This window comes from Perognathus longimembris, chromosome 3 (assembly GCF_023159225.1).
Source record: "Perognathus longimembris pacificus isolate PPM17 chromosome 3, ASM2315922v1, whole genome shotgun sequence".
Lineage (NCBI taxonomy): Eukaryota > Metazoa > Chordata > Mammalia > Rodentia > Heteromyidae > Perognathus > Perognathus longimembris.
Genome location: NC_063163.1, coordinates 78,724,997 through 78,746,462, shown reverse-complemented (window position 1 = coordinate 78,746,462; position 21,466 = coordinate 78,724,997). Strand labels below are relative to the sequence as shown.

The following is a 21,466-nucleotide window of genomic DNA, read 5'->3' as shown; positions in this document are numbered from 1 at the left end:
TTCAGGAAAGCTTTGGTGAACACCCTGAAGAGGTTAACCTCCTGCCTGTGTCACAGCCAGCCCCTGGGCTCCCCTCCTGTACTCTCAGACCATCTGCTCTTTGACCTCCCTTTCCCACACTTGACAGTGAGCCTCCAGGCAGAGGAGCTGTGTGGCCTTATTTTTTATTATTATTATTATTATTATTATTATTATTATTATTACTATTGCCAGTACTGGGCTTGAACTCAGGGCCTGGGCACTGTCCCTGGCTTCTTTTTGCTCAAGGCTAGTACTCTATTGAGCCACAGCGCCACTTTTGGCTCTTTCTGTGTATGTGATGGTGAAGAATTGAACCCAGGGCTTCGTGCATGCTAGGCAAGCACTCTACCACTGAGCCACATTCCCAGCCCTTGGCTTTATTTTAAATATTAGTTTTTAGCATTTCTTGACTTGCAGGCAGCCCACTGTGCCCTGGGGTGTTCCCTCTCGCTTTATTTCCTGGGGCCACCTCCACTGGCTCCTAAATTCCCTCAGAGAGAGCGAGAGAGCAGATCCTGCAGGAAAACAGACCAGAGCTGGAAATCTGAGGGCTGTGTCACCTTAGGCAAAATTACTCAACCTCTCTAGCCAAACAGCACCATGGGAGCCTGGAAGTCTCTCCCCAGCTCCTCACCCCACTTGCCCTCCAGGGGGGATCCTGCCGCTGCCTTCCCCACGAGGGCCCACCTGTCACCAAGCTAGAGGCTGTCCAGAACACAGATCTGTCTCTCTTTTCAGATAAGTCCTTGTATCCAGAATGCAGCTAATCCCACCCCCGGAGGCCTATCTGGTGAGAGGCTCCAAAGTTCACGGATAAAGCTCTAGACTCCAGGGATTTTCAGGAACGACTGGGGAAGGGTTCTCTCCCAGGTGAGAAGGCTAAGCAGGCAGTGGGTGAGGCCGGAGCTTTTCTGGGTGTGAGCGTGCCTGGGAAGGACACTACCACAGAACAACACCTGGCCAACTAAAAGACAGCATGCAGCGCAGCCCCCAGTACTGCCACACCTCAAGGGGGCAGTGCCTCAAGGCCTTTGGACTTGCTTTTACCCAAGCCAAAACTTGCCTTGCTTTCTACCTTGTTATTTGAGTTAGAGCACTTCTACTTACAGCCTGACAGGCACAGGGTAGGCTCTTGAAGACCTTGGCTTGTTTATCCTGCCTAGTTGTGTGGTGTGCCAGTTCTAGGTCTTGAACTCAGGGCCTGGGCAGTAACCCTGGGCTTTTGTGCTCACAGCCAGTGAGCTCTACCACTTGAGCCACACCCTACCTCCCACTTTCTGGTTGTTCACTGGAGATAACGAGCTAGAATCCTCAGATCTCAGTCTCCTGAGTAGCTAGGATTAGGGGTGTGAGCCACCATCAGGCTTCCTGCCTGATTCAGACTCAGTCCGATCTGAGAACTCTCACTTCCTCCCAGGGTGGACTGATGTTTCCATACCGAAAGCCACCTGGAGAGTGTGTTCACAGAAAGCTGCAAGGTTACCTTGTAGTTTTTGCTTAGAAAGCCTTTGCCTAACTTCCCTTTCCTGCCCGCCATCAATTCTTGGTTGTGGAAATTCTCCGCCAGGAAAGAGGAGGAAGAGGGGGGAGGGGAAGGGACGACCTAGAACAAAGCAAGCAAGGGTCAACACAGGCTGTGGGTATGGCCTTTAGCAAGATGGCCTCCACTTTAAGGTCTTTACAGCATCTGAGAGATGTTAGGTTTGGTCCAGTGATATCTGGGCCTATGTATTACTGCAGGCTGGGAGGGGCCTGGAGAGAGGCCCCCGTTCTGAGGACCACTGGTCCCACACATAGCCTGTGGCTCTGCCTCCCTCTTAGAAAGATGGTGTTGCTCCAGGAAGCAGGAAGGGTGGGCTCTCAGAACAGGAAGTGTAAACTGGTAGGGACCTCAGAAAGCTCCAGGGGGAGGCGGCCTAGGAGTCTGGACCTGTGCCTCTAAGCAGCCAGTGCCTCTGAGCAGCCCTGCACATTTGCCTCAAGCCCAGATGTCATCAGGGGAGTCCGTGGTAACTCTGAGCCTCAGTTTCCTCACCTGCAACAACATTCTCATTGCTGAGAATTAATTACAAGGTGGCTGTGTGTTCACTGCCACGGGAGAGGAGGTCTGCTGGAGGAGGCCAAGGCCTAGAGAGGACATCATGCATCTGCCTCCAGAGTGCCACGATCCCAATGGCACTAGGTCCGCTCTCATGGTGGGCCAGCTAAGATGAAGCAACGTCTGGAGGTGGCCCACATCCACGAGTCTTCCCTGGTCCTGTCCTAAGAGGACAGGTTCCCCAGGAGCAGACAGGACAAAGTCAGCAGCAAGAAACAGACCTCATCTGTCACCCACATCCTCCACAATGGGGACTCCAACTAGGCCTCACCCTGTATGCATAACTTCCTGCCCAGCCCCCACACCAGGAAATGGCCACCACCCTGGGCTGGAGGGGACAGCAGAGGCGTGCCCCTCCTACCCAAGCCCACTGAGGACATTATTCTGTCAGTGGCTCTCCCACATGCCCCCCTCTCCTGGTAGTGTAGAGGACTACCTAGGACAGCAAGGCCTGAGGTCTGAGCCCTCCCTGTGTGCCTGGCCCTGCCTCACGGAGCCCCACTCTGCCACAGGAGCTCAACCTTAAGGAAGAGAGAAGCTGTGCTCACTGCTAGTGCCCTGGTACCCCCAGAGCCAGCAGTATTTGCTGCATAAATGAGATCGCACATAGGAGGTGCTCAATAGTTGCTGCATAAATGAGAGCCCACGGGCCATGACAAAACCCTGCTAATGTTCGTGGTGCTGGTGTCCTTTTCTGATGCAGGCACAAAGCAACCCAAGGCCATACCACAGTAGGTAAGATCTTCCCTGGGCCACAGGATACAGCAGCCCAGCTCTCACCGGGGTCTCACAGGACTACCCCTGCTCCTGGGGAGCCATCCCTAACATCTGCCTGACACGCATCATGGCAGGACTATTTGGTACCATCCTGAGCCCTTTGTGCCAGCAAGGCCCTAGGGACAACCGGGAACACCTGGGTCCCAGGTGAGTCTTTTCAGGTGGCTGAGGCCTGCCTGAGTGCAAACAGAAAAGTGGGTAGAGGGGACCACACACACCTGTGATCTGGGATCCGGGAAGGAGAGAGGAGCCAGTGATGTGACAGGTGCAAGTGCAGCAGGGAAGGCAGAATCAGAGCTGGTCTAAGGGTGGCAGTGGTGTTAGCAGGTGCTGGAGGCAGCATAGAGGAACGGCTAGGGCAGAGGCTAGACAGCGAAAATGTACACTACAAAAGCAGAGCCAGCCAGCAAGCAGGAAGGTGCAGACTGAGAGTCAGGATAGCCAGGAGAGGCCAGTGTTTCCCTACCCTTTGCAAGGAGCTTATCCAAGGCCCACAGCTCACCACTCATCCAAGATGGCCCTGGAGAGGCTCCCATTCCATTCCACAGATGAACCCAGAGGCCCAGCCCTGCTGGGAGCTCCAGGACAGGGTGAGGGTGGCAGCAGTCTTGTAGGCTGCTGTCCATTCTGAGCAGAATCTACCTGGAATACAAGCTTCCCCTCCCCCCATAAGCAGGGTAAACTGAGGTTCCAGCTGTGCCAAGTGGCTGGCCCCACCCTGCTGACATAAGATCAGACATCTCCTCCCTGTACCCGGCTCACATCCTCACCTAGAAGTGCTAGAGGCAGTGAGTGTCAGAACAGCTGCCCAGCTTCCCTGCTCATCCCACGGGGATAAGCCCAGCCTCTAGGGGGAGTCTCCATCTCCCGACAGGCTTCGCAGCACATCCTGAGGCCACCTCCTTGTCCTCCCCGACCCCCCCCCCCAGCTGACCATCCTTGGTGCAGCTCCAGCTCCTGGACTACGCCATCCCAGACTCGGTCTTCACATCCACCCATGGGCAGGACACTGCATATGCCATGCCAACACTCTGGCAGAAGAGCTGGGCTGATTAGCCTCAGTTTCGCCCAGAACCCTGCAGCAGACAGGCACTGATGGTCTGGTATGTGCTTGTGATGCCATGGTGCCACTCTATGCCAGGGTTCCAGCTGGCAGTCTACTGGGTGCCCCAAGCCTATTCAGAGCCATGGCAGCTCCCACTTCCTGCCACCACCCAGCTTCCTGTTCCTCCCACAGCCTTGACCCTCGGGGGAGGAACCCCACAGCGTCTGAGAGGAGCTGCTTCACCCTTGGCCATACTGCCAGGTGCCCAGCAGAGGCCTGGGCTCCATGGCAGGATGTGACCAGTGGAGTTTCCTGTGAGGAAGGTGTGTGTGTGTGTGAGTGTGTGTGTGTACAGCCATGAGGCAAGAAGGGGAAGTGCAATGGGGGGGGGAGGGACAGACAGAGGTGGAGAGAGACAGAGAGACAGAACTGAGAAACAGCTGGGGAGGGGGCAGGGAGAGGCAGACAGGGGACAGAGAGTTGAAGAGATCTGGAGAGAGCCAGCAGATGGAAACAGACAGGAGGGGACAGACTTGGGGAGAAGCAGGGGACAGACAGAGGTCACCAGGGTTGCAGGATGAGAGATATAAATGGGCACCGAGGGTACAGAGGTGATGGGGGAGGGGAAAGAGCCCAAACATGAACTCCTGTCAGGCCTGGGGGTCAGACATGTGTCCTCAGCTTCAAAGCCTGAGCCTCAAGGAACGAGGCCTCCCCCAGCCAGGCTCCAGGAGTCTAGGGGAGGCCTGTCCCAGGGGCTCCCCAATGCATACCCATGGGGGACAGTGGGCCTGACCCTGGCTACACCCAGAACCCCTTGGCTTGCTCATTTTTTTGTTAAGCACATTCAGTGCATCTGAAGTCTATTTTCAAAGGAGGCCCGAGTCTATGGCTGCGGTACAATGCACCCTTGTTAAAAAAAAAAAAGTCTGAGTTGGGATGAAAGCCACACCACAGGAGTGGGCTTCCAGGACACAGGGGAGCGTGGAGAGAAGAGTGCCTGCTGGGGGAGGCCCCCAGGAATGGGGACAGAATCTGGGCATTCTGTGATCTCCAGGCAAAGCCATATCCTCTGCCCAGCACCTGCAGCAGTGCTCTTCAGTGGCTTCATCCACAAACAGGCCTCCAATTTGAACACTCTTCCCTGCCACCGGCCCAACCAACCACAACCATGAACCCCAACCCCACCAGGCCAAACAGCATCTCCCACCTCCACGCCTTCCTTCAGGTCCTCCCCAGCCCAGCTAACTCCTCCCCGACTCCTGCTTCCTCCTCCAGGAAGCTTTGCCTGACCACTGCCAGCTCAGGGCCATCCTGTACCCTCCAAGGTGCTGTCCTCCCCGGGGAGCTTCTGTGTCCAAGACAACCCTGACTCCTGGCAGCAAGGCCCCAGCATCCACCCTCCCCCCTCCCCAAGCCAAGCATGATTTACCCACTTAATGGGAAAGGGGATGAAAACCAAACAGAGCCCCTGTGGCTCTCTCACAGGCTCCTGCCCCATGTGAACACAGGCCCCAGCTCAGCTGGGACTCACGATGCTGGGGTCTGGGGTCGCTGACCAGAGCCACCTCCGTGACACAACAGCCCTCCCCACGACAGAGCTGGCCACAGCCAGAGTGAGGGCTCTAGGATGAGCCCCAATATTCCCTGCAGGTGTTACAGCTTTCTAACCACAGAAAATACCACACCACAATACTCTGACTCGCAAGACCCCAAGCAATGATTATTGCAGGAGTGGTGGGGTTTCCATAGAAGGCCAGATCAGAAGTATCTTCAGCTTTGTGGGGCCCTGGTCTTTACTGTAGCCAGGTACCACCCCCTTACCCACAGGGGAGGGGCTATGTCCCCAGACCTTGGATGATCCCCGAAACCAAAGACAGTCCAGAATCCTCATGTACCTTATTCTCTACGTAATGGTAAATCTGGTCTTCAGTAACTAGTGATTAAACAGTTACAGCAACACGCTGTCATATTGTTTGTGTGCTTTGCACATTATTAAGGACAATGAGAGCCACATCAACACAAGCACTGGCACTTCAACCCACCTGCAAGACAGGGGCTACATGACTGACCAGCAGGGACCCAATACAATGCAGATACAGCAAGCCATGAGTTGGTGGAGGGTACTACTGTACTCAGTGATGCTACTGCTGGCCACCATTGAGCATGGCCGTGTTCCCATAATTTTGTCAGAACAAGAGGTAGGCTAGACTTGACCCATGGGTCACATGTCGACTGCCAATCTAGGCCCTGACTGTTTCAAAAGTGGTCTTTAGACCAGCAGGCTTGAGGTCTCTTGCAGGAGGGGGTTGGAAACACAACCATGGGCCACTTCCAAACATGTAGGCCACAGCCTGCCCTGTAACAAGACCCCCCAGTGTGCATGCATTCAATGTGCTGAGAGGCCTTGGGACCCAATTTCCCGGGTTGACCTCATAGGTGATAGACGGGAATACCCCCTTTTCCTTCTTGTATCATGCCTCAACCAGCAAGTCACTCCAGAACTCTGGACCTGATGCTCCTTAGGTTCTATACCCCTTGCCTGGCTGAGCAGCTTTAGAAAATATCAAAATCAGTAGGTTTTTTTGTTTCTTTGTTTGTTTTAAAGCCAAGGCTGGGAATGTGGCTTAGCAGTAGAGTGCTGGCTTAACATGCATGAAGCCCTGGGATGGATTCCTCAGCACCAAATTGCACAGAAAAATCCAGAAGTGGCACTGTGGCTCAAGAAGTAGAGTGCTAGCCTTGTGCAAAAGAAGCCAGGGAGAGTACCAGGCCCTGAGTTCAAGTCCCAGGACTGGCACCAAAAAAAAAAAAGCCTTAAAAGTAAAAGAACTGCTGTTCAGGTGACATCAGCAGGTCCAGGGCATGGGGGAGGGGGGGGCAGAAGACAGTTAGGTCCCTCAGGTGACCATGGGCAGTGCCAGGCACCGTGGTGGTGAGGAAGGACACCTCTTAGGGCAGCTTCAGGCTGCTCTGTTTGGCCCAAGCTCCTAAGTTTCCAAGAAAAGTGAGAAATTGGAATTTTTTCTCTAGAAATGTTGGAACATTGGCTCAATTAAAACCACAGAGAGGGGCTGGGGATATAGCCTAGTGGCAAGAGCGCTTGCCTCGTATACATGAAGCCCTGGGTTCGATTCCCCAGCACCACATATACAGAAAATGGCCAGAAGTGGCGCTGTGGCTCAAGTGGCAGAGTGCTAGCCTTGAGCAAAAAGAAGCCAGGGACAGTGCTCAGGCCCTGAGTCCAAGGCCCAGGACTAGCCAAAAAAAGAAAAAAAAGAATAAAACCACAGAGAAGCCACACAGCCTGCGAGCTAAACTATCACCACAGTGCAGTCTAAACTCATCTATGTGAGCAGGGAGGGAAACTGAGGTTCAGAGAGGGAAGCACTCTGCCAAGGGTCACACAGCAATCTGGAGTGAGAGTTGAGACTCAGTCCCCTCAAGCTCTTATCCACTGCTCAGTAGAGGAGAGTGGGGGGAGGAGAGGGGCAGGGAGAATCCTGCTTGTCTATCCACCCATGAGGTAGTGTGAACAAACAGGCAGAAGGCGTGAGCATGATCGAGGATTTATAACCACTAGCAATGCTGGGTGGCTTTATGTGTGAGGCCTTAGGATGAGCAACTGAGTTGGTCTCAGAGGCCAGGCTTGGGGCTCAGATCCAGTCTCTGACAATTGCTGGCCACTAGCCCCTCTATCATAGGACTGCTGGGAGAATGCACTGTGTTCAGGTGCAGGATATGACTCCACCAGGTCCTGGCGGGCAGCCAGCCCTGGACAACATTAACTGTGATTTTCCCGTCTGGCAGCTGCGGGAGTGGAGGCCCCCAAGGGCTATGCTGACCATGTCAGAGAGTTCATCTCACACCAGGGCTGGGCTTTCTCCCAGGACCAAGTTCCGTACTTTACCACTACCCCTTCCCACCCACAGCCTAGGGTGCCATGCCGGCCAGCTGGTGCCTCTATTCTATACCCAGAGCAGAGGAAAACAGCGACAGCCCCAGGGTCCAGACCTGCCTCTCGTGCAGGCTGAGAGCATGCCACCACCCAGCCTGATTCTGGCCACCTGCCTGCTTTTCCGGCTACAGCAACAGCCTGGGTCAGAAGTCTGGTGGATGCAAGAATTCAGCCAGCAGACAGGCAGGCGGTGGCCATCTGAGCACAGGGAACTCGAGGCAGTACCTCCCAGGCCAGACACTCCCCAGGGCCTGCGGGCACCATCCTTGGGGCCTCCCCTGCAATTTCTGGGGCTTGGCCCATCTCTCTGGAATGACTCATTCCCACAAACCCTTCACAGGCCACAGCTGGGGGTGGGGAGACCTGAGAAGGGCAGGGGAGGGGCTGGTACCCCAGCTTCATCTGCTGTGACCCCCGGTGAACAAGTGTGTCTGTGGGCAACAGGAGGCCTTTGACATCAGGCACAGGTGACAGGTGGGCAGAGGCTGTGGCTACCCAGGGCAGTCTCCACCATGCCACAGGGTAAATCAAAGCCACTTCTAAAAAGGCACTGGGGGGCTCATGCCTATAATTATCTCTACGCAAGAGGCTGAGATCTGAGGACCACAGCTACCCCAAGCCTCCCTTGCTATGTCCCCATCATCCTGTCGCTGTCCTGATGGACAGGAATGCAGGATTTTCAAAGCACAAGGATGGGTAAGCAGGCGACATGTGTAAAAGCACAGAGCCCAATACCATGCCTAGAAGGCACTGGCTCAGCATATCTCAAACAACAGCAGCTCAGGTGGCCCCAGGCGGTTCCCTGGGGGCCTGGAAGGTGCACATATATACAAGGGTAAGTTCCCAAACCAGTTGACTGACTACAGGTCTGATCTCCAGGACCTGACTGGCTTCAGGAACTTTCCTCTGTAAAAACAGCAGCTGACTGGGGCTCTCCTGTGCAACCTCCCCTGATTAGCTGGGGATTCCAAGAGTAGGGGTGATGTCCAAGAGGACATCTGGGGGGGGGGTGTTTGTGGGTCAAGAGCATTTGGAACTCAGGACAGCTCATCTCAGTCCTGGGTATGACACAAATGGGGTGGCCCTCCCACTCCCACAACCCACTTCATGCCACCAGGGGAAGTCACTTGAGTGTGAGCAGGAGGGTCTACATGGGAGATAAAGAGGCTCAGGATTGATCCTGGACCCAGGGGACAGACCTGGGGCTGTAGACTAGGAAACATGGGGTGAGGCAGCGGGTCCCTGGCCTCCGTGGGCATTTGCTATGGAGGGGCCCCATGGCCTTGGCTTCCTACCTCCTATCCCCTCATCTCCCAGTACCATATTGCCAGGTACTAGGTACATACTGTGTGCACAAATAACTAGACAAAGCACATGCCAGGCTTGAGCTCTGTTCCCCTTCATGACATACACCAGAACAAAGAGACATCCCTGGGGACATGAAGGCCCACCATTCCCCTAACGTGTTACTCAATTTATTGAGAACTGAGCATTCACAACTAACACATCAAAGCCACTCATGTTCATCCTGGGGGCCTTCAGCTCATGCTTGTCATCCTAGTGTGACTGAGGAGGCTAAGATCTGGAGGACCACAGTTCAGAACCAGCCCAAGCAGAAAAGCCCATGAAACACCATTTCCAAGTAGTGAGTAAAAATGCTAGAACTGGAGGCATGGCCCAAGTGGTAGAGCTCCGGCCATGAGCGGAAAAAGTTGAGTAAGAGTGCAAGGCCCTGAGTTCACGCCCCAATACAAGCATAAAAGAAGCCAAAAGAAAATTTAAAAAGGTACCAGATGAATTGTACCGTATGTGGATTTTACCCCAGCAAAACGGATATAAAAAATGTAAGCAAGACTTTTTAGAAATAAGGTGAAACAAAGACACTTATATACATATAGAATTGGGATTCAGAAGAGATATAAGCTCAGAAAGACTGCATAACTTCTTTAGGACAAAGCCACAAACCCAATTCTATAGTCACAGAAACTAATGGGAGGGGAGGGGAGAGGCTCATCTAAGCTGCACTCCTATTACCCCAGCAGGGAACACTCAGGCCTATCAAACCCAGACTCTGGCCCAACACAGAGTACCAGCACCCGCCATGCAGGTAAGGAGCAAGAAGTATGTAAGAAAGGGAAGGTTTCTTATACTTCCTGGAGAAGGGGATGTTATTCAACTAGGAAGCAGTCTACCCTGCCTGGGCACAGCCAGGGGGACTATGGTGTCTTTTCAGGACCATCGAAGGTTGCAGAAGTTTGAGTAGGAGTGTGCCAACCCTCTTATCCAAAATCTTCCACAGGACACGAAATCAGGAGGCCGGGGGATGAACTTTTTAGCTCAGCCTGCTGCTTGCTTTGCAAATCCTAGGACCACAGGTAGATATCACACACACACACACACACACACACACACACACACACACACACACAGCATCAGCTTCCCCTCTTCCCCTGGTAAAAGAGGCAGGGATGACAAGTGCCCTGTTAGGAGTGCACAAAAAAGTCTGCACCCTTCCTGGCTCCACAGAGGCCGGGCCTTCCAGAGAGAAGGCCAGACCCTGACCCCTGTCCACATGGTTAATGCCTGGGCCGGTTCCCCCCTCCACCCCGCCCCGCCACACAGCTCCCTCCTGGGGGGGTCGCCGGACGGGAAGTGGGGTGTCCTCTGCCCCTCCTCCTCCCCCGCCGGGCTCCGTGGCCGGCGATTTCCACCCGGCGCCCCAAGTTAACTTCCCCGCGCCTGGCGGCCGCCGGGCAAAACCAGGGGCCTCAGCGGGCGGTGACACCGGGCGACCCGCGTGTGAGCAGGCCCCGGGCGCGCGAAACGGGAAACGGGGGAGCCGGGGCCCGGGGTCGGCCGCTCCCCAGGCGGGAAGCGGCAGGCACCGGAGGATGCGGAGCCTCAACCCGCGCCGCCCGCTCCGCTCGCGCCCAGCTCCAGCGGTGTGTGTCCGGGGCAACGCGCAGGGCCAGGGGCCGCACGGGGGACGCTGAGGAGCCCGAACCCCGAGGCGGACCGGCCCGCGCCCAGCGCCCCGCCGCCGCCGCCATCGCCGCCACCACCGCCCAGGCCCCGCGCGGCCCCGCATCACCTACCGAATCCAGGCGCGATGCCGCGGCCCGCGCCACAGCGATTCCCCGCTCGCCAGCCGCCAGCCGGGAGGGAGGCGCCGCGCGGGGCGGGGCGCGCCATGACGCCACGGGAAGGGGGCGTGGTCTGGTGGGGACACGCCCTTCTCTGGGCGGTGCCTGGCGGGGGAGGCCCTGCGTTGACGTCAGGGCTCCCAGGACCACGCCCACCACCCTGGGCTGCTGGGTACCCAGAGCCGGCTACCGCCACCTGGCTTCCTCGCCTCCTCGCGATCCCTAAGCTGTGGAGTGCGAGGAAAGTCCAAGAATATACTGTGTAAGCGGAAAATGAGCGGAGAGAGCGGGGTGGATCGGAACACACGGCCAACACGTGTGGGGATGTCACCCCTCCCCCGTGTAACTAATACTAGCTAATAAGAAAAAAGAACAACCAGTCATCAGGACCGATCTGCCGTTTCCTTACGAAAGATGTGGGTCCGAGGGTGCACGCGTGCGGCGGGGCGCTCGCCGGCGTGGGTCCGAGGGTGCACGCGTGCGGCGGGGCGCTCGCCGGCGTGGGTCCGAGGGTGCACGCGGTGCGGCGGGGCGCTCGCCGGCGTGGGTCCGAGGGTGCACGCGGTGCGGCGGGGCGCTCGCCGGCGTGGGTCCGAGGGTGCACGCGGTGCGGCGGGGCGCTCGCCGGCGTGGGTCCGAGGGTGCACGCGTGCGGCGGGGGCGCTTGCTGAACACCATGTGGAACATGAACTATACAACTTGTGGGTGGGGATGGAAGGGGAAAACGGGATAGAGTGAGGGAAGGGGTGACATTCTCGAAAATAAATGTACTCATTACCTGACTATGTCACTGTAACCTCTCTGTACATCACTGTTATAATAACAGCAAAATTTTTAAGATGTTTATCCATGAAGGAAAGTGCAGAGTAATCAAATCTAGCTGTATAGCAGTTTCAGACACAAACCAAAAGAAAAAAGAAGAATATGAAACTCCAGTAACTAGGCAGGATCAAATCATACTGAATATTCACAAATATCAGGAGAAGGTATTGTGAGAACGTTGGAGTTGCTCTAACCATATGTTTATTCAACATGTTTGCATAAAAATTTGCTTTTCATTCTGTCAAAATATGACAACTTACTTTTGTTGTTTTATTCCATTTATTTCTTAAGGAAAAAATGGGAACAAATTTAGGGGTTATTTAGTTTATTACTAAAGATCCCTAAAGCTAATAGAAGGAAAAGAGAGAGAGAGAGAGAGAAAAGAAAGCCTAGTGCTGGTGACTCCTGACTGTAGTACCAACTACTCAAGAGGATCACAGTTCAAAAAAGACTCAAGCAGGGGCTGGGGGATATGGCCTAGTGGCAGCAAGAGTGCTTGCCTCGTATATATGAAGCCCTGGGTTCAATTCCCCAGCACCACATATACAGAAAATGGCCAGAAGTGGTGCTGTGGCTCAAGTGGCAGAGTGCTAGCCTTGAGCAAAAAAAAAAGTCAGGGACAGTGCTCGGGCACTGAGATCAAGCTCCAGGACTGGCAAAAAAAAAAAAAAAAGAAAAAAGAAAAAAAAGACTCTAGTAGGAAAGTCAGTGAGACTTTTATCTCAATTAACCACTAACAAGCTGGAAGTGGAGGTGTGGCTCAAATAATAAAGTACTAGCCTTGAGCACAAAAAGCTCAGGGACAGTGTGCAGGCCTTGAATTCAAGTCCCAGGACCAACACACAAAGAAAGGGACAAAGAGAGGAAAAAGAAACAAAATTAGAGCACACTTGTGGCACTGTATAAAACAAAGGAAAAGAAGGAAGGGCTCAGATGTGTTTTTCTATACCACTAAAATCTTCGATGTAGGGCTGGGAATATACCCTAGGTTCGATTCCCCAGCACCACATATACAGAAAACGGCCAGAAGCGGCACTGTGGCTCAAGTGGCGGAGTGCTAGCCTTGAGCTGGAAGAAGCCAGGGACAGTGCTCAGGCCCTGAGTCCAAGGCCCAGGACTGGCCAAAAAAAAAAAAAAAACTTCGATGTATATGGATGAAATCAACTCCAGGATGGCAAACTTAAGCTCATTCTCACGCAGAGTCCCTACCTGTCCCTCTGCTTCTTCCTGTGCAGAGGAGAAAATAGTAGATTTGTGCCTGTGTTGTACCTTGAATACCTGAGAGAAGGCTGGGGAGAGAGAAAGCTGGGCTTACTTCTCTCTCTTTACCTGTGTTCTCTTTAATCTTCTTTTATATGTATACACACTATATATAATCTGTTGAAAATGAGTGTACTAATTATAATGACTGCAGCAAGCTTTGCACGTACCCTGTGAATCAAAGACACATAGATATTAGGTAATCTGTCCATGTCAGCCATATGCTCATAACTCGTCCCTCCCTCCCTTCCTCCCTCCTTCTACTTTCATTTCTCTCTTCCTTCATTTGTTCCTTCCTTCCCCTTCCTTCCTTCCTTCTTTCCTTCCTTCATCCCATAGACATGGCTGGCTGCCCTGTGGACCTGTGGACTGACTAAATAAATTCCACTCCCTCTGTGAAGCTGGTTATTAAGAATAAAACAGTTTTATGTAGCATTTATGAAGTATATATTAGAGTTTTCATGTTACAGATCAAATGGACATGCAAGCTTGAGCTAGTGTTTAAAGTTATTAAAGTGTGTGTGTGTGTGTGTGTGTGTGTGTGTGTGTGTGTTGGCATTGGAGTCTGGGCACTGTCCCTTACCATTTTTTGCTCAAGGCTGGGTGCTCTACCACTTGAAACACATCTCCACTCTGGCTTTTTGGTGGTTAATTGGAGATAAGAATCTCACAGACTTTCCTGGCCCTACTAGTTTTGGATCTCAGTCATCAGATATCAGACTCTTATTTTTTTTTGTCCATCATGGGGCTTGAACTCTGGGCCTGAGTGCTGTCCCTTAGCTATTCAGCTCAAGGCTAATGCTGTACCACTTTGAGCCACAGCACCACTTCTGGTTTTCTGGTGGGCAGTTGGAAGTTAATTGGAGATAAGAGTCTCATGGACTTTCCTGTCCAGACAGGCTTTGAAATGCGATCCTCAGAACTCAGCCTCCTGAGTAGCTAGGATTACAGATGTGAGCCATAGATGCCTGGGTAGATGTCAACCTCTTGAGTAACTAGGATTATAAGCATGAGCCTGGTGTTTTATAATGTCAGTGTGGGTGAAGAAATGGAGATCAAAGAATGAGAGAGGCAGGAAGGGGGGGGGGGCTGTGTTTTAATGACATGGGAACAACTGAATTTGCTGAGTCCTCTGCTTGGCAATGCTAGGATTTCAGTAGCTAACAGGAAGTATAGATGCTTGCATTCAGGTGTGGAGGAGGGCAGAACTTGGACCCTCCAGCAAGCTTTCGGGATACAATGGGTGCTTAACTAGCCACTCAGAAGCAAGGGATTAGCCTGGTCCGGGGAGTGTGAAAGCTGGGTTGCTGGTGCTCCAAGAGGGGTGGGGGTGACTCTAGTCACCAGGAGCATCAGGGGCACTGGCCCAGCAGAAAGGAGCTGAGCATAAGAACTTGAAGCACAGAGTGGAGAGGATGAGGTGAAGAGATCAGAAGGATCTGCAGGGCTGATGCTGCCAGGCTCAGGGGCTGTGGGAGGGAGTCAGAGCTGAGTGTGTGTTGCAGCAATAAAAACTCAGGGCAGATTCTCAGCAGAGGGAGGTTGCTGTGTGGAGGAGCTACCAGGAAGTGGGGTTGGAAGTCAATGGGAGTAATCCAGAGGAAGTTAAGACAGAGAATGGGGGAGGAGGGACAAGGGCCTAGAGGACGGGTTCTTGGAATTGGCAGATGGCAGCTGCAGGGTTTTTGCTTGGGCCTTCTCCCTCCCAGTCCCTGAGCTCAGCAAACCACTGAACAACTCAATGTCGCTGTGGTCTCGGGGGGTTGGGGCGGGGAGAAGCCTGATTGTCCTCACTGCATCCTGGAGAACTGGACTCAGGAAAAAGATGTGACTTTGAAGGCCTGAGAGTGAGCTCCGTTCCCTGGATTCCCAGCCTGGGAAGCCCCAGCCTGGAGCCCCTGGGCTTTATCTCCACCCTCCCTCCCCTGCCCGGCATCTACACAGAGCCTGGCACTCAGGAGGTCATTAATCAATATTTGCTGAAAGCACGAAGTTAATGTAACATAAAACACATTGATCCTGAAACTCCTTCCACCTCTGACGTCCAAAAGGATCTGGGGCTGGAGGAAGGGATCCAGTGTGAGAGCATCTGCTTAGCAAGCATAAGAGCCTGATTCAAACTCCAGGACCACCACAGAACAGCAACAACTAAGATCCTTGGCTACTCAGGAGGCTGGGATCTGGTGATCCAAGTTTGAAGCTGGCCATGGCAAATACATTTAAGAGATTCTTATCTCCAATTAACCAGCAAAAAAGCCAGAAGTGGAAATATGGCTCAAGTGGTAGAGCACCAGCCTTGAGCAAAAAAGCTAAGCAAAAGCATTGAAAGCCCTGAGTTTGGGTCCCAGTACACACACACACACATACACACACACACACACACACACACACACACTAATAAGGAGACCTTATTCAGATGTTTTCTGGACTCCACACCCCTGTGCAGGCTGATCATTTCCTCCCTCTGACAACCCTCTGAGATTTCAGCATCACTTGTGTGGTACAGATGAGGGCACAGAAGCTCCATCTGGTAATTTGATTTGACGGCCAGCCCTGGGACACAAACTCAGGTCCTTTGTGTTCCCAGCGCCTGGCGCAGGAGGTGATGTGACAGTGGGCAGGACCCAGGGTTCCTGTCTCCGGTTTTCTCCATGGGTACTCTGGCTTGCTCCAGAGTGCTCTTTGATCCTGGAGATCTGAAGGAGTCGCTGGTTACCATGACAACATAGTTTTCCTTGAGATGCCCAGGAGACTCGGGGACCAGATCTTATCCCCTAAACTCAATTGCTGTGTGTCTGTCCCTGTCGGGTACTGGTCTGAAAATGGTCAGTGCCTCTAATGACCTTCAGAGTGACCCCCTTGCTCACCGCACCCCCACACATACACTGCCAACCTTGCGGAAAGAGCACTAGCAGGTGATATTCTACAACTAAGACACTTTGTCCACAGGATATGAGATCTAGTGGTTGAAACACAACAAATCCCCAGCTGGCTCTGTCTTGGAATTGTGTGCCACTGTCTGCAGAAAAATCTCATAGAGCCAAAACTGCCATAGAGGAGAAAGGGGGAGAAGGGTAACTTAGCTAGTTCTGCTCTTTGCTACAATATCATCCCCAACACCATTTTTTCCCTACCTTCTGCTGGTACTGGTGTTTGAACTCAGAGCTTTGCATTTACTTGGCATGCTTGTTCAACGGATATTCTACCACAACTGTACCTCCAGCCCTGCTTTTTGCTGGGGTTCTTCTTGTTGTTGTTGTTAGTTGTAGGGCTTGAACTCTGGACCTGGGCACTGTCCCTGAGCTCTTCAGCTCAAGGCTAGTACTCTACCACTTTGAGCCATAGTGCCACTTATGGCTTTCCGGTGGTTAATTGAAGAGTCTCACAGCATTTTCTGTCCAGGCTGGCTTTGAACCGCCATCATCAGTTAGGATTATAGGCCTGAGCCACTGGTGCCAGCTTTTTTTTGCTGGTTTTACAGATGGAGTCATACAGACTTTTATGCCTGTGCTACCACTGAACAATAGATCTCAGCTTCTTGAGTAGTTAGGGTGACAGGCGTGGCCCCTGGCAACTGGCTCCCAAGATACTTATGTTGGTTGGTTGTGGGGCTTGAACTCAGGGCCTGGGCACTGCCCCTGAGCCTGTTTGTGCTCAAGGCTAGCACTCTACCACTTGAGTCACGGCACCCCTTCCAGTTTTTGAGTGGTTAGTTGGAGATAAGAGTCTCACGGGGACTTTTCTGCCTAGGCTGCCTTTGAACCACAATCCTCAGCCTCCTGAGTAGCTAGGATTACAGGTGTGAGCCACCAGCACTCAGCTAAGATTTTTTTTTAAAGTTTTTAGCACCCAATGAAATTGAAATTGGAAGTTTCAGTTTTTAAATAAAAAATGAGACTGATGTTTAAGTTTAAAGTTCTTTTTCCCCCTTTCTCTCCCCTTCCTCCCTCCATTCCTCCCTCCCTCCCTCCCTTCTTTCCTTCCTGCTGTACTGGGATTTAAATTCAGAGCCTCCAGCTAGCCTCCAGCAGCAGCTGCTGCTCTACCATTTGAGCCCTGCCTGTAGCCTCCTTTTGTTTAGTTATTTTTCAGATAGGGTCCCACATGTTTTCCTGACTGGGCCCTCAGGCCACCTTCCTCCTACCCCAGCTCCCACATAGCAGAGCTCCAGGGCCTGGTTCTTTTAATCTTTATTGTTTATTTTTACTTATAATTTGTATGTGTTCTGTTTTTATTACACCATGTTTCATATGTTCATATATTTGTTTGCAAAACAACTTAAGAAAAACACAGTGACTTTGTTATTTCTGTCTGGTGTTTGCTTGTCTTGGCAGGTGTCTACCCTCTATTTCAACAGAGCTAATTTGCTCCATTGTTTTGTTTGTTTGTTTTTATACTTAGCACCTGTGAGAAAATGCAGCTTTCTTAAAGTTGAAGAGTTCTAGAAGACCCAGAATTGTCACCACAATAAGTTTTAGGATTCAGCTAATTGGTCAATATATAGTATATTTTCTTTTATTTATTTATTTATTTTAGTAGCACTGGTGAATGAGCTTCAGGGTGTTGTGCTTGCTAGAGAGGCACTCTACCGCTTGAGCCAGGCCACTAGACCTTTTGCTTTTAGTTTTTTTGTTTTAGTTTGTCTTTGTTTTTTTTTTTTATCAAGTTTCTTGCTGTTGCTAGATGAAGGCTTGGAAAGCAATCCATCTACCTCTGCTTCCTGAGTAGTTGGGATTACCAGCATGCAGCTGCTACATTTTCTCTTTTTAAGACTCAGATTGACTCATGGGAAGAGGAACACATTACAACTAAATAAGTCTGAGGTGGTTCTTTCAGTAAGTATAAAATACAAACTCTAGCTGGTGGCTCATCCTAGCTAAAGGAGGCTGATACCTGGAGAATCACAGTCCCTGGCTTGCCTAGGCTGAAAAGTCTGGGAGACTCCATCAGAAGCCAGAAGTGGAGTTATGACTCAAGGGGCTCCAGTCTTGAGCAAAAAAAGTTCAGGGACAGTAAGTGCCCAGACTGAGTTCAAGTCCTAGTACTGGCACACACACACACACACACACACACACACACACACACACACACACACACACACATGCTTGCCTGTGGGGACAGGCAAGCATAAGAGAGGTCATTGTGCAGAAGAGAAGATTAAGATGAGACAGAATCTGTATAGGGTCAGTCCCAGGAAAGAACAGAAAGACTGACTCTGTCTGTCTGTCTGTCTGTCTGTCTGTCCCCCCTCCCCCTCTCTCTCTGATCTCTTGATTCACCCAGACCTCAGACAACCCTGTCTTCTAATCTGAGATGCTGGCAGAGTGGAGAGCAGTGGAGGGGAGCATGGGGTGAGAAGAAGAGGCAGTGGGAGGAGCACAGGGTGGGAAGAAGAGGCAGTGGAGGGAGCATGGGGTGGGAAGAAGCAGCAGGATGGAAGCATCCGAGAGACCAAACAAGATGGCGCCTCAGCTTGGAAGGTGGGAAAAACCAGAGTGGGGTGTCTAGAGGCCCCAGCTTTCTCTTGTGGCTTTCTCTCCCACTACTGGCTTTCCAACCCCCACTCCTGTGCACACCCAACCCACCACGCAGCAGCTCCCACCCCCATAACCTTCTCTTGGGTCACCTCATGCTCTCTGAACCTCCGTGCCCATCACTCATGGTACGGCAGCCCTGCCGAGCAGAGCGTCCAAAGTGGGCACTGCACAAGGCTGTCACGTGGAGGTGGTAGACATCACAGATCTATACCAATAATTTCTGACAGATGGCAGTGAAATCTCTTGAAGATAATTGACATCATTTTTTATCATCTGTACAAAGCCCCCACACAATGTGTCAGAGCACCTGCTGTTGCCTCTGCCTGGAATCCTGTCCTAGTTCTTCAAGCCAGCTTCATATCTCTATATATAATATACATATATTTTATATATATATACACACACATATGGAGAATGTAATTGTGGGACTATTTGAGGGAATTAGTGGCAAAGGAAAGGAAAAGAGAATGTTAGAGTGTGAACAATACTGAAGTATGTTACACTGATGAATGATAAACAAAACTCCCTAAAAGCTGTGGGCTAATAGGAAGTGGCAGAATGGGGAAAAGGAGAGAAAGCGAGGGGTGGATCAGACCAAACAACTGTGTGTGCATGCAGGTGTAAAACACCACCTCGGAAAAACCTTTGGGCAATGAACACACACTTTAAATAATGAATGAATGACAGGCTAGCTGCAAGTGGCTCACCTCTGTAATCCTAGCTACTCAGGAGGCTGAGATTTGAGGATCTTGGTTTGAGGCCAGCCTGAGCAAACAAAACTGAGAGACTTTTTATTTCCAGTGAACCCAAAGTAGAGGAATGGCTCAAGGAGTAGAGCAGTAGTTCTTGGGGGGTGGGGGGAAGGGCAGGGTGGACCCAAAGAGCTAAAGGCCCTGAGTTTTAGTCGCATTACCAACACACACACACACACACACACACAATGAGCTGGAAAATACTTTCTTCTCCAGTGGAGACAGACCTCTTTAGCCACACCCTTCAGCCAGGCAACTCATTAATGGTTAATATCAATGTTAATTGTCGCTGGTGAGTCAGTAATGCCTGGTAGACCTAGAACCTGAATGGGCTACACAAAAGCAATGCTCTTTTCTATGTTCCTCCATGAAGGAAGTCAGGGCCTGGAGGAGAAGCTGGTCTGGAGGGAGTGCCCTGGCACCTCCCAGTCACCCACACGGTGAGCAGCCTCGTAACACACTCAGCGCCTTAATGCTAGCAGCAACTAAGAACTGGGTATCTGGGCCAGCTTGAAATCGTGTTTGATCTGCTCCTAGAATTTCTTCCTGCCTGTGGCCCATGATGCTGAATTTCCACTTCCTGGACAGTTGTGAAGTTTGATTCATAAATCAATACACTGAAGCACAACCTAGTAAATCCACACCAATAAAATTATTAAGTCCCTACTAGACCAGGTGTTATTTGGCATAAGCAAACAAGCCCAGGATGGTGTTCTGCCCAGAGGAGTGGAAACAGGAGCATGTTACACAGAGAAATTTGAAGGGCCTTTATTGTATCTAGTGTGGAGGAAGCCTGGGGGCAAAGTTAAGTGGAGTTTTTTAAGGCAGAAACTGCAAATTTTACATATGTTGAGTTAGTACCAGGGAGATTAGGTACTGACCAGATAAGGCTCTGGCTACTGGGGGATGGTGACATATATCTCTTAATTTAAACAAAAGTGACAGTGAAGGGGTTCATGACCTAGGGGGGTTGATAAACAGGAAGGCAGGAAGTGGGAGGGGTGGCATATTTGCTCTTTAACTCCAGATTTTCCCTTCTGGTGAAACTCTGCCTGGCCCTTTGCTGTAGAATTGGGGTCCGAGGACGCTGGGGATTTCATTAGAGCTAGGTTAGGTGTTTCAGTGGGAAAGAGGAGATGTGGGAAACCCAGATTTGTTGATGATGAAGGCTCCAGGGTCAAATTCCCTGGGTCCAGAGCTCCACTGTCCAGTTGTATCACCCCAGTTCAGACACGTCCCCTCTCTGGACCTCAGTTTACATAAGAATCCGGAAGATATGATAAGACAACATGGATACAGATCTTTGCCGTATTTATCTGTTGATACAAGTATATATGTATGTACATGTGTGTGTACATAAATGCATAGATATCTGTATCTCTGGGTGTTTGTGTGTGTGTGCTCACACAAGCGTTACTGGAATTTTGAACTTAGGTATTTGCTAGGCTAGGGGCTCTATCACTGGAGCCCCGACCTTACCATTTGACCTGGTCCCCATGGTTTGAGTGACGCCCCCACTGCGAGCCACGCCCCACCCATTTAGCCACGCCCCACCCCGAGGGCCCGGCCGCTTAAGCCACGCCCCATACAAGCTCAAACCGCGCCCCAGACTGCTTGCTTCCTGTTACCTTTCAGGCAGGGCTTGCACTTCTGTCTGTGCGGGTCTCCGACCTCAGTCCACCCATCTCTGCCTCCTGGACAGCTGAGGTGACAGGTTGCCATCACACCCCCCCGGAAAGTCTGCAAGATGGGGTCTCCAGGAGCTAGGCATGCACCCGCACACCGGGCCTCTTTTTTTTTTTTTTTTTTTGGCCAGTCCTGGGCCTTGGACTCAGGGCCTGAGCACTGTCCCTGGCTTGTTCCCGCTCAAGGCTAGCACTCTGCCACTTGAGCCACAGCGCCGCGTCTGGCCGTTTTCTGTATATGTGGTGCTGGGGAATCGAACCTAGGGCCTCGTGTATCCGAGGCAGGCACTCTTGCCACTAGGCTATATCTCCAGCCCCACACCGGGCCTCTTGACACCAAGACTGAGGACGCCCCACCAAGGGGATCT

General features: G+C 51.9%; 1 protein-coding gene across 1 annotated transcript in view; it reads right to left on the bottom strand.

The window, feature by feature from the left end:
* Nucleotides 1-11,046, bottom strand: part of Tpst2 (tyrosylprotein sulfotransferase 2) — a 28,179-nt gene extending 17,133 nt beyond the window's left edge. Inside the window, exon 1 of the mRNA XM_048342739.1 lies at nucleotides 10,995-11,046. The gene's annotated coding sequence lies outside the window, so the exon portion shown is untranslated. The remainder of the gene's footprint in view (nucleotides 1-10,994) is intronic.
* Between the last annotated feature and the right edge of the window lie 10,420 nt (nucleotides 11,047-21,466).